We start from the raw sequence: 14,543 nt of genomic DNA on the forward strand, positions 1-14,543 counted from the left end.
TTGAGCAATTTGTTCTGCTTTATATCTTAACACTTTTCAGCCACCCAGTTGCAGATGTTACCATGATACCAACCTGAATTCCCTGTACAGATTATCTCACCAATGTGTCCTGGAACCCCACCTCTCCAGGGCCTTGCCCCACTAAGTAAAGCTAGAATCAGGCTGGGAGTATGGATTGACTTGCCAACATCCATGTCTATTGGAGAAAGTTACAGAAATCAGACCTATACCTTCTGCACACCATAATGAGTTTGGGTCCATACTACCAGAAGGATAAATAATAGGAAAGCTTCTTTGGTGTATTGCACCAAAGTAAAAGACTGGGGTAGAGGTGGGAGGGTTCAGGTCCTGGAACATGATGGCAGAAGAGGAACTCATGGGGGTCATATTGTTATGTGGAAATGTTATATATGTACAAACTGTTGTATTTTACTATTAACTATAAACCATTAATTCCCCCAATAAAGAAATGCAAAAGCTGAATAAGGGCAAGAGACTGGCATACTTTAACGATGACTCTTTAGACACTATCAGGCCACCCCATCAGCTGGGGCCCTAATCGGGGAGTCCTGAGATTCCAGACATGATGGGCCTAGAACTCGAATAAATCCCTCTCTCCATTGTTACTGGTCATTTCTATCAGGAACAACATAATAGACCCCTTTGTGGGCCACCATAGAACCTTGCCCTCAACTTGGATTAACATTAGTAGAGAATGTTCCATTCTCTGAAGGGAGGATGGACAACATACTCTATGCTACACCTGAGGAAGCTGAGTCAATATTGAGGCAGCTTGGAATGTTCCTACTCATGATTCCACAGATCTATAGGGATACAGAGGTCACATAGGCTCCTAAGCTGAATATGGGCCCAGATCACATCAAATCGATGGGGTTTACAGTCAACAATATTTATACACCTTTCCCATATTAGGAAGCTACTCTCTTCCCTGATCCAGCTTTCTGGTCCTTTTTCCAACCATGACATCGTCTCCCCACACAATAACTATTATCCACCTGCATATCAGATTTCAGGCTCCAGGGGGGGGACTAATATAGCCACAGGCCCTTTGGAATATAACTAAAATATGCCTACTAGCTATCTACAAAATGGAGGATTCCCCCAACTCTTCATCTGCACTATTCCAGCCTTTAGGTCCATGATTGTTCAACAATTCATTTGGCTTTGTATGATAACTCTCTTTTCAACCACCAGGTTCCAGATGCTAGCATAATGCGATCAGACTTCCCTGGACAGACAACCCCACCAATATGTCCTGGAGCTTTGCTTCTTCAGAGCCCTTCCCCACTAGGGAAAGAAAGAGAGGCAGGCTGGGAGTATAGATCGACATGTCAATGCCCATGTTCAGCGGGGAAACAATTACAGAAGCCAGACCTTCTGCATCCCACAATGACCTTGGGTCCATACTCCCAGATGGATAAAGAATAGGAAAGCTATCAGGGGAGGGGATGGGATACAGAGTTCTGGTGGTGGGAACTGTGTGGAGTTGTACCCCTCTTATCCTATGGTTTAGTCAATGTTTCCTTTTTTATAAATAAAAAAATTTTAAAGAGAATAGGGAAGCTATCCAGGGAGGGAACTGCATATGGAGCACTGTGTGGAAATGTACCCTTCATATCCTTTGGTCTTGTCAATATTTCCATTTTATAAATAAAAAGACAAAGAAAATTAAAAAGAATAGGAAAGTTTCCAGTGTATGGGATATGGAAACTCTGGAGGTGGGAATTATGTGGAATTTTACCCATCTTATCCTATGGTCTTATCAATCATTACTGAATGAATTAAAAAAAAAAAGAAAAATTCATCCTGAAATTCAAGGGACAAATTATCTTGGAAAGGGAGAAAGTATTTTTCCTGGTTTCAAAGTATATTGCAAAGCTATAGGCATTGAAACTAGTAGACTATCATAAAGACAGGCATAGGAGTTGAAGAGACATCTGAAGTATAACAGCACGTAATTTGCATGACTGAGGTCCCATAGACTCTAGGTTCAGTCTTAAGTATCTTCACATATCAAAATGGAGCAATTCTCTTCTCTCTCTCTCTTATGTAAATAAATAAGTAAAGATATAAACCTTAAAAATTAAGACACACATGTAGATTGATGGAATTAAATAGTGTGTTCAGAAATAAACTCTTTTTTTATATACCTCTCAGTTGTTGGGGTTTGGGGTTGGCACTATGAATCCACTGCTCCTGGTCAGCCTTTTTAAAATTTTATTCAATAGGACAGAGATAAATTGAATGGGGAGGGGGAGATAAGAGAGGGAGAGAAAAAGACACCTGCAGACCTGTTCCACTGCTTGTGAAGTGTCCCCCCTACAGGTGGGAAATGAGGGCTTGAATTCCAGTCTTTGTGTATATATGTGCTTAACCAGATGCACCACTGCCCAACCCACCAAAAATAATCTCTTGCATATAGAGTCAATTGATTTTTGACAAGCGCACCAAGATCATTCAATGAGGGAAAGGACAGTCTTTCTAACTAGCAGTACTCGGAAAGCTGGATAGCCACAATTCATACCCCCCCAAAAATAAATTTTTTACACCATACACAAGAATTAATTAAACATAGATCAAAGACCTAAACCTAAGAAACACAAAACTCTTAGAAGAAAAACAAAGAGAGGAGCCTTTGACATTGGATTTTATGATGACTTCTTGGATGTGATTCCAGAAATACAGGCAGTAAAAATGTAAATAGATAAATTGTACTTCATAAAGATCGTAAATTTCTGTTCATCAAAGGATACACTCAACAAAGTGAACTAAGTAATCTACATAATTGGAAGAAATAGTTGCAAATAATGTATCTTTTAAGGGATTAATATCCAGAATATAAAAAGAACTACTATAGCCCAACAGCATAAACTCAAATAACTTAATAAGAAGTGGACAAAGAACTTGAATAGACATTACTCTAATGAAGATACATAAACATCCAACAAATACACACACACATATACACCATCAAGGTTAGGCATCAGTAATCATTAGGAAAATGTAAATCAAAACCACATTATGATGACTGCTATAAAAACAAACAAACAAACAAAACAAGTGCTGGCAAGGATGTGGAATAACTGGTACCTAGTTTAGACACATTTATAGAAACAGAAAGCAGAAGCTTAGTTGCCAGGGGCGGGTGGTGGGGTGGGGTGGGGTGTGATGGAGCCTTGTTTAATGGGTAAAATTTACATTTTGCAAGATAAAAAGAGTTCTGGAGATTGGTTGTACAACATTCTGAATGCACACAACACTACCAAACTATACACATCAAAGTGGTTACCAAGGTACATTTTATGTTGTGTGTCTTACTTTACCATAGTGAGAAAAGAAAAAAAAAAAACCTTAAGGGGGCCAGGTGGTAGTGCACAGGGTTAATGCATACAGAGCAAAGCGCAAGGACCAGCGCAAGGATCCTGGTTGGAGCCCCCAGCTCCCCACCTGTGGGGGGGATCGCTTCACAAGCAGTGAAGCAGGTCTACAGGTGTCTGTATTTCTCTCCCCCTGTCTCCCCTTTCTTTCTCAATTTCTCTTTGACCTATCCAACAACAGCAGCAGCAGCAACAACAACAATAATAATGGGGGGGGGGGGAATGGCCACAGTAGCAGAAGATTCATAGTGCTGGCACTGAGCCCCAGCGATAACTCTAGAGGAAAAAATAAACACACAAAAAAGAAAACTTGAAAAGGAGAGGAAAATTTAACTGTAGTCAATGTTGCAAAAGATTTTGGTTAAGGGTCAATCACTAGGAGAGTAGACTTGGGGAATGGTTTTCTTTTTCTTTTTCTTTTTTTTTTTAAAGCTACATTTAGAGGAGAATAGGGTGAGTTGGAGTTTTCTGTGGGAGAAAAGAGTCAGAGCCAGAGAGAACAGTACACACAAAACCCTTGTGATGTGAAGGATCTTTATCCACTTAAGCTTTTCATACAGATCAACAAAATACAAACACCTGTTTTCACCTGGTTATCTCTCTCTTGTCTTTTTTAAAATTGCCTGCGAGACAACAGACCCATGCAGAATTATAAAGCCAGAGGCTGCTGAAGTGAAACTGGAACAAACATAGCCCCTCAATGTTTTATCCATCTGCAAAATCACTGAAGGCCCAACTTGAATCTGGAGATAAGTGTTTGTGTGTGTGTGTGTGTGTGTGTGTGTGTGTGTGTGTGTGTGTGTGTGTGTTTGTACATACACACACAACCTGGATCACAGTGAAGGTAGAGCTAAGTTGGAAGCATCTTGAGAAAATGGAGAGGTACATTCACACAGCCCCTGGACCTGATACACACATGGGGACAGACCAGCTGTGTTGACCAGAGTTCAGCTTGGATGCCTTTCTGTAACTATATTATATAAACAAGGTTATTTTTTTATATATTAAAAACTGTAAATACTGTCTTATCTATTCTTCAGGTAAATGTCTACAGGGATAATTAACTCTAAGTTACTCAAAAACAAATCATATGCAGTGTTGAAAAAAACAATTCAGCTCTGGAGAGATAGCGTAATGGTTATGCAGAGTATTCTGGCAAAAAAAAAAAAAAACCTCTAGCACACTTTTATTTTAATGAAATCAAGGTGTTTATCCCTCCTCCTCCACACACAAAATCAAAAATTTTCATAAAACATCTGTCCACAGTCAAACTTCTTTAAGTTTCTGAGGCACCATTATAGTGATAGCTGAGGAAAACATTAAAAAAAGGTCATGCTGACAAGATAGTTCAGTTGGGTAGTGTGCTGCTTTGCCATGTACATGACCCAATTTTGAGTCCAACTCCCATCACACTGAAGGAAGCTCTGGTGCTTTGGTGTCCCTATCTTAAAACCTTTAAGTTTATTGCCCAAAGATCTCTGTTTTAGGTGGACAGAATTGAAGAGACAGGCATTTAAGGTTTATTTATTGTTTGGTTTTTAATTTAATTTAGAAAAAAGCAAGACATAACAGCAAATTTTGAAAGAGGAAAGGCTATTGTCATGACTATGTAAACAAGGAGAAATTAAAGCAATGTTACAACCACTATATTTTGCTTATAGGAGTCTTCCTGTTTCTAAGGTAGTGAAATATCCCAGCTCTCAACTTTAAATTCTTTATCTCTTATCTCTAGTTATCAGGCAGAAGCTTCAAAATCTTAGTACCATCTTTTCTTTGATTCTCCTGCAGTTGCGCAAGTTCCATTCTTCAAAGTAGAGACATGGACAATTCTCCACTCTACCCCCATTTAAAATTAATATTCAAAGTGAGTACAAGATGGCCTTTCTCCTGCCCATTCATGGCCCCTGTGTAAACTCTGTTTCTGCCTCTGCACTGTGTGTTCCTGTCTTTATCTCCTCCACCCTCTTCCACACCACTTCTTACCTCCTTGACTCTTTCTAGGGCTCCACATCTCCTGTTCATTGATATACTGTTTTTTTTTAAAAATATATATATATATTATGGTGTAATTATTGCATGCACATGGTAAAGGACTGTAGACATTCAACTGAATTTTTAACAAGTAATAATAGATTACTTCAAATAAATTTTGTGCTTAGAGTAGTCCGTTTTGAAACTTGTCCTGGATTCCTAGTTGGCTAACAAATTTATCTTTCATAGTATTATGAGCACCATGGAAAATTGAAGGAGTGTGAGGTCCTACAGATAAAAATTAAATCTCCATGGTTCTGGTCTACTCAGTCCTATATTCTATAACTTTCTAGTCCCATATTCCTGCTCTTATGTCGTTGGTCATCATTTCTCCTTTGGCTAATTCTGCTTCTGTTTCTATCTGTGTCATTACGCCAGGTTCCCCTTTATTGCTTAACACTGTAGTCTATTTACATAATCATTGTTTTGTTTTGTCTGAGACCCGCCCTGCCTGCAGGGCATTGGTTTAATCCCCACTGGTTTAATCCCCACTGGTTCTTGCTCTTTTTCCACTCTGCCCCCTCTCCTACTCACTTCCTTTTTTTCCACCCTACCACTTCCATCTCAGAAGATATTTAAAGGCAGATCAATAAACGCAGCAGGGTATAGTGTGTTCCCATTATGTGAGTCCCAGAGTGTCTCTCTCTCTCTTTCTCTCTCGTGCGTGATGCTAGTTCCTGATCCCTTTCCCGTGCAGCAGCCTAGGTTGGCTCCGGCCGAGTTCTCTCCAACCCAGAGAGCACATGTCCGGGAAGAAGAACCCTCAGACTAGCCCGGCATTATGATGTGCTGCCAATTATCACTCCCAGCTATTTGCAATTTGTACATTTTAGTAACTCCAGCTTTTTTGCCTAGAATGACCTTCCAACTGATACTTCGTACAAACTCTCCTCACCCTTCAGAATTCAGCTCAACCATCAGCTCCTCCAGGAAGTCACCCCAAATTCTCTTAGACTGAAGAGTTACTGGCTGCTCTTTGTCCTATTCGGGTGCTTTGCTTGGTGTGGGTGATGATTTATTGCCTGACCATGTCTCCCACTGGGCTCCTGGAATGCAAAGGGAGGCCCCAAATTATTCCTGTGTGTCTTCACAGCTAGAAGATCATTTGTACATAGTCTGTCTCTACAGAAATGTTTGAAAACTAGTAAAGACAGGTAAGAGACTGCTTCTTGACAGGCACAAGATCTTGGCCAAGAGGGGAAAGGAATAAAAAAATAAAAATAGGGATCCAGGTGGTGGCGCAGTGGGTTGAGTGCACGTGGCACAAAGCACAAGGACCAGTAAGGATGCCGGTTCAAGCCCATGGCTTCCCACCTGCAGGGGAGTCGCTTCATAGGAGCTGAAGCAGGTCTGCAGGTGTCTATCTTTCTCTCCCCCTCTCTGTCTTCCCCTCCTCTCTCCATTTCTCTCTGTCCTATCCAACAACAATGACATCAACAAAAATAAAACAGTAAGGGCAACAAAAGGGAATAATAATAAAAAGTTAATCTTTAAAAATAAAAAATAAAAATAAATTTTAAAAAACAGCTTCAGTATTTCTCTGACTTATTTATTTGCCACTTGGGTAGTCACTGGGGTTCGGTGCCAGCACTACAAAATATACCACTCTTGGGAGTCAGACAGGGATGTACCCAGTTAAGAACACAAAGTTTTAAGCACAATAAATAAGTAAATAAATAAACAAGAACAACAACAATCTACCACTCCCAGTAGCCATTTTTTCTCCCTCCACCTCACACATTTTACTGGATAGGACAGAGAGAAATTGAGAAGGTAGGGGAGGCAGAAAGGGAGAGAGAAAGACACTTGCAGACTTACTTCACCAGTCCTTAACACCAATGGTCCCCCCCTGCAAGTGAGGAGTGAGGGCTTGAATAGCCCCCCTGATTTTAAGCAGCAACATAGCAAGAAGGGTCTTTTATCTCTCCCACTCCCCAATCCCACTCCCTCAATATCACAATTTACTTCTTCTTCCCAATACTCTGATGCTTTGGTCAGACCAAAGTCTAGCCACTGAGGATTCTTTTACATTGACAGTCCAGACACATTTCCTGTACTTTGAAGCCTTCCTTGTCTTGACATTCAACTCAAATTCCACCTTTTCAATGAAACATTTCCTGGCTATTCCAACCCTCATAATTTTTTTCCCCCTCTTAACACCTACAACACTTAAGTTCTTATTAGAATTTAATTACACACATCTTGAATTTTATAACTTTTACTGGCTTGCTTTATTACAGAAGTAATACATTTATATTAGAGAAAAAATAAAAACCAGTTAAGCAAAAAGAAACAGCACTCATATGCTCTTCATCTTGAAAGAACCACATTTAACATTTTGTGTATATCTTTTTACATTTTTCTGTGCATATTTAGATGATTTTTCCACAAACAGAATCACATTATTTTAGTATAACTTGTTAATTTACTAATAAAATATTAAGATGTCAATATACATACTTCTGAAACATAATTTTTTATGAATCCAAGGTATCCAATTTTACATATTAACCACCATTTAAGCAAAAAACAATCCTCTGCTATAAAAAACTATGTAGAGGTCTACATTTTCCTTTTGTTATTGTACCAAAAAAATTGTACATGATTAATTTTTCCATTAGTATACATTCCAGTAAATGAAAATTCTACCCATGTAGTTTTAAATACCATTAATTATGACCAATACACTGCATAATAAGAATAAATATTTAAAAAAATCACTTCATCAGGATGGGGGTATAGCATAATGGTTATGCAAAGAGACTTTTATGCCTGAGGCTCTCAAGTTCTGGGTTCAATCCCCTACACCACCATAAGCCAGAGCTGAGCAGTGCTCTGGAAAAAAAAAAAAGTCACTTCATCATTCAACTCACCATCATCTGCTACTCACCTGCCTTTTCCTCTCTGTCAGTCACCTCTTTGTTGTCCCTGGAGTATGCCAAGTCCACTGTACCCTAGAGACTTTGAACTTGTTTTCCTATATATTTGAAAAGCATTCCCTAAGACAGCTGAAGAACTTTCCTCCTGTCCCAATTCATTCATACATCTGCTCATAAACCTTTGTCATGGAAGCCTTCCCTGATTCAGATACCTTAATAGTGGTCCCACCAGGATCACTTTCCTGCATGCTTCTCTCAATTCATACCAACTGATATTGCATCTGATGATCCCAGCTTAATCAATGCAAGGAGTACCACCTTGGCACGCTTCACTTCAGACTGTATCCAAAGACATCTGGTGTGGAATGTCAAACCTTCAGCCTCATTACTCAGGTGAGATATTTCCTTTCTCATAGGACTCCTTAATTCCATTTCAAGTGGTTCACTTCCCAACAAAAATCCAAAACCTAGATGTAGAGCAGGTCCCATGACATAGGTCATACGTACACATGTATCCATAAATTAGTGCAAAATATATACCTGAAAGCAAAAGTGCACAATAGTTTGCAGTGAGTCAATAAATGAAGCAAGTAGAAAGACCTAAAAAGACACATAAAGTACCTAACAAAATAGTTTCTACTTAAACCTAGATACCCTCATTTACCTCCTATTGCACTTCCCTCAATCACTCCAAAGCCACTCTTGTCAAAATAAGGACTACAAAAGTTGAATAAGGGCAAGAGACTGGTATACTTTAATGATGACTCTTTAGTCACTACCAGGCCACTCCATCACCTGGGGCCCTAGTCAGGGAGTCCTGGGATTCCCACGCAAACATGATGGGCCTAGACCTCTACAGATCCCTCTCTCCACTGTCACTGGTCATCTCCATCGGGAACAACATAATGGACCCCTTTATGGACCCCTATAGGACCTTGCCCTCAATGTGGATCAATAATGGTAGGGAATGTGCCATTCTCTAAAGGTTAGTTGGACAACATACTCTACCTATTACCTGAGGAAGATGACTCCTGAAATTAGTGCATCCTGGAATGTTCCTAGCCATGACCACAGAATGTGAGCTCAGACCTACAGGGACCTAGAGGTTACATAGGCTCCTAGGCTGAATAGGGACCCAGATCAAATAGATGGTGTTTACATCAAAAATATTTATACACATTCCTCATATTTGAGAGCTACTCTCTTCCTTGATATAGCTTTCTAGCCCTTTTTCTAGCGATGACATCATCTCCCCAGACAATAACTTGGGTCCATCTGCATATCATATGTCAGGCTCAGGCAAAAACTAGTAAAGTAATGGGCTCCTTGGAATATACCTAAAACAGACCTACTAGCATTTTAAAAAATGGAGAGCCCAAATCTTCATCTGCAAAATTCTTGCCTTTAGGTTCAAGATTAGTCAACAATTTTTTCTGCTTTATATCTTAACTCTTTTTCACCCACCAGGTTCTAGATGCTACCTATTGGGAAATTGTACAGATGTGGTCGAACATTGGCAGGGCCCACAAACCACTATATCTCCATGTAAGTATTATTTACAGATATCTACCACATTATTCTCTCAGGGTATTGCTAATTCAGTTAAAACCATTGCAACAGTTGCTAAGGACACTTCTACCTTCCCAACATGCCTTTTGCCCCCTCTCCACCCTCTTTCCTAGCCAATCCCGTCAAAACTTGCCATTTCCGGAATCCGTCCATAAAAGCCTCTCCTATTTCCGCTTTCACTCTCTTTGCTCTTTTCTCTTCAGAGACCCAACCTAGGGAAGGGCTGGGGGGCATAGTGGGAGGCAGCCATTTTGCTAGCTCCACATGGCCTAAACCTCTGTGCCAGCCTGCACTTACCTCTGGGGCGCCCATGTGAATAAAGATTTGCATTCCCACTCTGCCACAAATTCCTAGTCTCTTCTCTCTCCCCTGTGACTCAACCCGACAGCTACCATGATGCCAATCAGACCTTCCAGAGCAGAGGACCCCACCAATGTGTCCTGGAGCTCCACTTCACCAGAGTTCTGCCCCACTAGGGAAAGAGAGAGACAGGCTGGGAGTATGAATTGACCTATCAATGCCCATGACTAGTGGGGAAGCAATTATAGAAGCCAGACTTCCCACCTTCTGCATCCCACAATGACCCTGGGTTCATATTCCCAGAAGGATAAAGAATAGGAAAGCTATCAGGGGAGGAGATGGGATAAGGAGTTCTGTTGGTGTGAATTGTGTGGAACTATACCCCCTTTATCCTATGGATTTGTTAGTGTTTCCATTTTTAAATAAACAAACAAACAAAAGAGTGATCCCACCCTGTCACTCTATCATTCCTGATCTCCTTTATCTATTTTCCTGTTTTTATAGCACCCTTCACTCCCAGGAATGGTACAACTTGAATTATACACACACATATGCAAATAAAATATAATTATAATTTGGCATTTGTTGAATGTCTTCTTCCCAATTCCAATCTCACTACTAGAGTTTCCTAAGAGCAAAAGCTATTTACTGTCACATCCCAGGCACAAAAGGGATAATTCAACAAACAAATCAACTCTCAAAGCTATCATTAATCCTGTAAAATATCACCTGCGAAGTTCTGAGTGGAAGTTTTATAGATGTAATATAATTGAAAATATTTAGTTGTGAAATATAAATCTTAGTAATAATTTTGAGGAATCTGCCCTAATGAATAGAACTCAACTTCTTCCTGACGGAACTTCATCAGTATGTTGGTTCCTGCAGACTTTGTCATTTCCCACTTTTGGATGTTAACTTTGTCTTGCTATAGCTGATTCATGGTAGCATACTTTAAATTCTGCTTTCTGTTATGACAACTAGAATCATTACATCTGCTCAACATCATCAGATTTTCCAACAGGGTGCTGGGGACCAGGAAATTTGAAGACTCAGGAACTCCTTGCTTCTCCTGTCATCCTTTGTTTACCATTTCTTTTTTGTTTGTTTCCCTGATATTTACATGTGTCCTATTTTGCAAAATCAAAGAAACCTTAGTTAGGGAATCCTTGGATTCCTATACACATATGAGGGGCCTTGACTTCTAAAGGGCCCCTCTCTCCACTACCACTGTCATTTCCATAAGGAACAGAGTCTTGTGGGCCCTCTCAGGACCTTGGCTCTACCATTAAGCAATGACAAGTAGGGATAGCCCCAGTTTCTTAAGGGAGGCTGGGGGTATCCTGCCCTACCACTTGAAAAAGATTGGTCCTGAAATGAGTGCAGCCTGCAATGTTCCTCAGATGTGACCATGAGCTGTGAGCTCAGACCAATAGGGACTTAGAGGCTACACAGGCTCTGGCACTAAATATTAATATGCATTTACATATGGGCCCTGGAGTAGGTAGATGGCGATAAATAGTTAATTTTATCCACAATTTAAAAAAAGGGAGCTACTCCCTTCCTTAATCCAACTTTCTAGTTCTTTTCTCCACTCTGACACCATTCTCTCAGACAATATTCCCATCCAACCTCAGGTTAGCTAACACACTCAAGCAAAACTACTATAGTTGTATGCCTTCAGGAACATGCCTAAAATGGTTTCCCTAGCTTTCTTCTAACCTAAAATCCCTAATCTCATCTGCTCTGATTCTACTTTCTGGTTCCTGTTCATTAACCATCTTGTCTCAACTTAGGTCATGCCACCTTCCAGATACCAGGCTGCAGATGCTACCATGACTCCACCCTGACTTCTCTGGGCAGATGACCTCACTAATGTGTCCTGGACCCTTGCATCTCAAGTGCTCTGGTCCACTAGGGAAAGATAGAAACAGGCTATGGGTATGTATTGATCTGTCAATGCCCATGCTCAGTGGAGAAGCAATTACAGAAGCCAGAACTCCTACCTTCTTTTCTCCATAAACAACCTTGATCTATACTCCTAGTGGGGGAAAAGTGATAGGATGAAGATATGAGGACTCTGCACTCCAGCTCCACCAGCACCCAGAGAAAAAGAAGGAAAAGGAGAGGGACATATGGAGGTAGTTATAATGTCATGAGTAGTTTAGAGGGAAAGAGAGGATTGAATCAGGAAAAGAAGGGGCAACTATGTATAAATAGTTGTAGAGAAGATGGTTGTCCCATGTCTACAACTTTAGGGGAGTTGTGGTGGATTGCAGTGGGGAGAGTGAAGATTCAGAACTCTGGTGGTGGGAATGGTGTGGATTCAAACCCCTGTTGACATGTAATTCTGTAATATAAAAATATAAAAAAATAATAAAAATCTTAAAAAATCAAGGAAACCTACAGAAATCAAGCTCACTAACTTTAAAGCTATGGTGCTTCTTGATTGGCCCTGGAAATCATATCCTGCTTAGAAATGTATCACAGATGAAGCCTATATTCTGGATCAGTGCACTCATGTAATTATGGAGGGAGAAAAGGATATAAAAAATGATTGAATGTTGCAGGCATGGGAAATAAATTGACCTCTACTTGAGTTACTGCCATGAATATATAGCGGGGAGGACCTCCATCTGTTTCACGTTGTATGTAAATGCTTGAAGAGCCCCAAGCAGCATGACAAACACAGGTATGGCCAGTGAGCATTCACTACAAGGGTGCTTAGGCAGCCTACAGTTCAATCTCTGTGGCAGTACTGCAACAAGAATACTTGACTTACCATCCTTATTTCATATACTTCACAATGCTCTATAGGATTTAATTCAAATAATCCCCTTATAGCTATTGAAGATAAAAATAACCAAATAACCAATTCCCTATTAGACCATTTTTTAAAAAATTGGCATCAGGGTTATCACTGGGGCTCACAGCCTGCATAATGAATCCATGCTCCCAGCAGTCATTTTTTTAATTCTTTCTCCCTATTTTCTCTCCCTCATTCATCCTCTCTCTCTCTCTCTCACTCTCTCTCTCTCTTTCTCCTTTTCCTTCCCCATCTCCTTCATCTGTTGTTTTGATAGCAACAGAGAGAAGTTGAAAAGGAAAGAAGGGAGGAGAGAGAGATACCTGCAGTATTGTTTCCCTGCTCACGAAGAAGTTTCCCCACTGTAGGTAAGGACTTGAGCCTAGGTTCTCATGCATGGTAATGGCAGGGTAATGTACATGCTGTGCACTCATCACCCGGCCCCCACCCTGCAGACTTCAATCCCCTACAAGCAAGGAAATTGTCATACTAACCACAGGAGAGAAGCATGCAACCATGCAACAGTGGACATTACTTTACTTAGAGACCAATTAGTTTTAATTCACCCTCTTGGAATGACAAGGTAATACAGCCCATCACAGTTGTACTGGGTCATTTTCATCTCTAATTGCTGTCCCATCTCATACTTGAGAATATCACACTATAATAGCTTCAGTCTGAGTCACTGGCAAACAAATGAATTGAAATGTTCTATAATAATAGCCTTTGTTGTATCTACCTGGGACCAGAAGCTCGGTGGTAATATCAGTTATAGCAGCACCCTCCTCCTCACCTCCCCAAGCGCCAAGCGTATGTGAGTAACTCCACTCATAGCTGGGTGGTCTTGGCTTGCCTGAAAAGAAATGAATCAGTATTAAAACGCACAGACTCAACTCATATATCTCACAAAATGAGAAACACGAAAATGTTGCCACCCTTCATAAGACTAAGAAATAGCCTTACCAGGAAACCAAGCAGGGACCTCAGAAGCAGGTTGTCACATCCTAATGGCAGCAGCCCAAGTGTTCTGTCTAGCTCTGGGACTTTGTCCCATTTGATCACGGAAAAAATTAGAGACATCTCCCCACCCGCCCCTGAGTGGTTCTACATCTCAGTGAGGAGTTCTCTGTAGTGATGTTAGAAAAATGATCTCGGACCCTTTAGCTTCTCTCTGGTAATGTCGTAGCCTCTCAGCATGTGTCCCTGCTTCCTCAGTATATGCCAATGCACATTTTACAAGAGGGGAATTTATGGTCCTCCCTCAGTAGAGCGACCCAAACTTTTATAATATTCATTAAAAATCAGCGCCACACTTAATACTAACATAGAATACTGCCTATACATGACCGGAATTAGGGAAATGCGGCAGAATTTCCTGGACTGGGAGAGCGTGAAGTTGCAGGCATGAGCACTACAATGGCACAACCTGCTTTCATTGCAAACGTTCCCTCTTCAGTCTAAGTCTTGATCGCTCTCTGGAAAATTCTAAGCGTCACGAAGCTTTCTCTGGATCAGGCAGTGATGACCTCTGGCTGCCTCCAGGATGAGAGGCTGGAATTCCAC

General features: G+C 40.6%; 1 long non-coding RNA gene across 1 annotated transcript; it reads right to left on the minus strand.

Moving 5' to 3' along the window:
* Positions 1-8,255: 8,255 nt before the first annotated feature.
* Positions 8,256-14,543, minus strand: LOC132542495 (uncharacterized). The gene is made up of 3 exons (XR_009553505.1): positions 13,944-14,543; positions 13,720-13,833; positions 8,256-8,848 (listed from the first exon to the last, which is right to left on the minus strand). It is a non-coding gene; the product is annotated as an uncharacterized LOC132542495 (long non-coding RNA).

This window comes from Erinaceus europaeus, chromosome 13, assembly GCF_950295315.1.
Source record: "Erinaceus europaeus chromosome 13, mEriEur2.1, whole genome shotgun sequence".
Lineage (NCBI taxonomy): Eukaryota > Metazoa > Chordata > Mammalia > Eulipotyphla > Erinaceidae > Erinaceus > Erinaceus europaeus.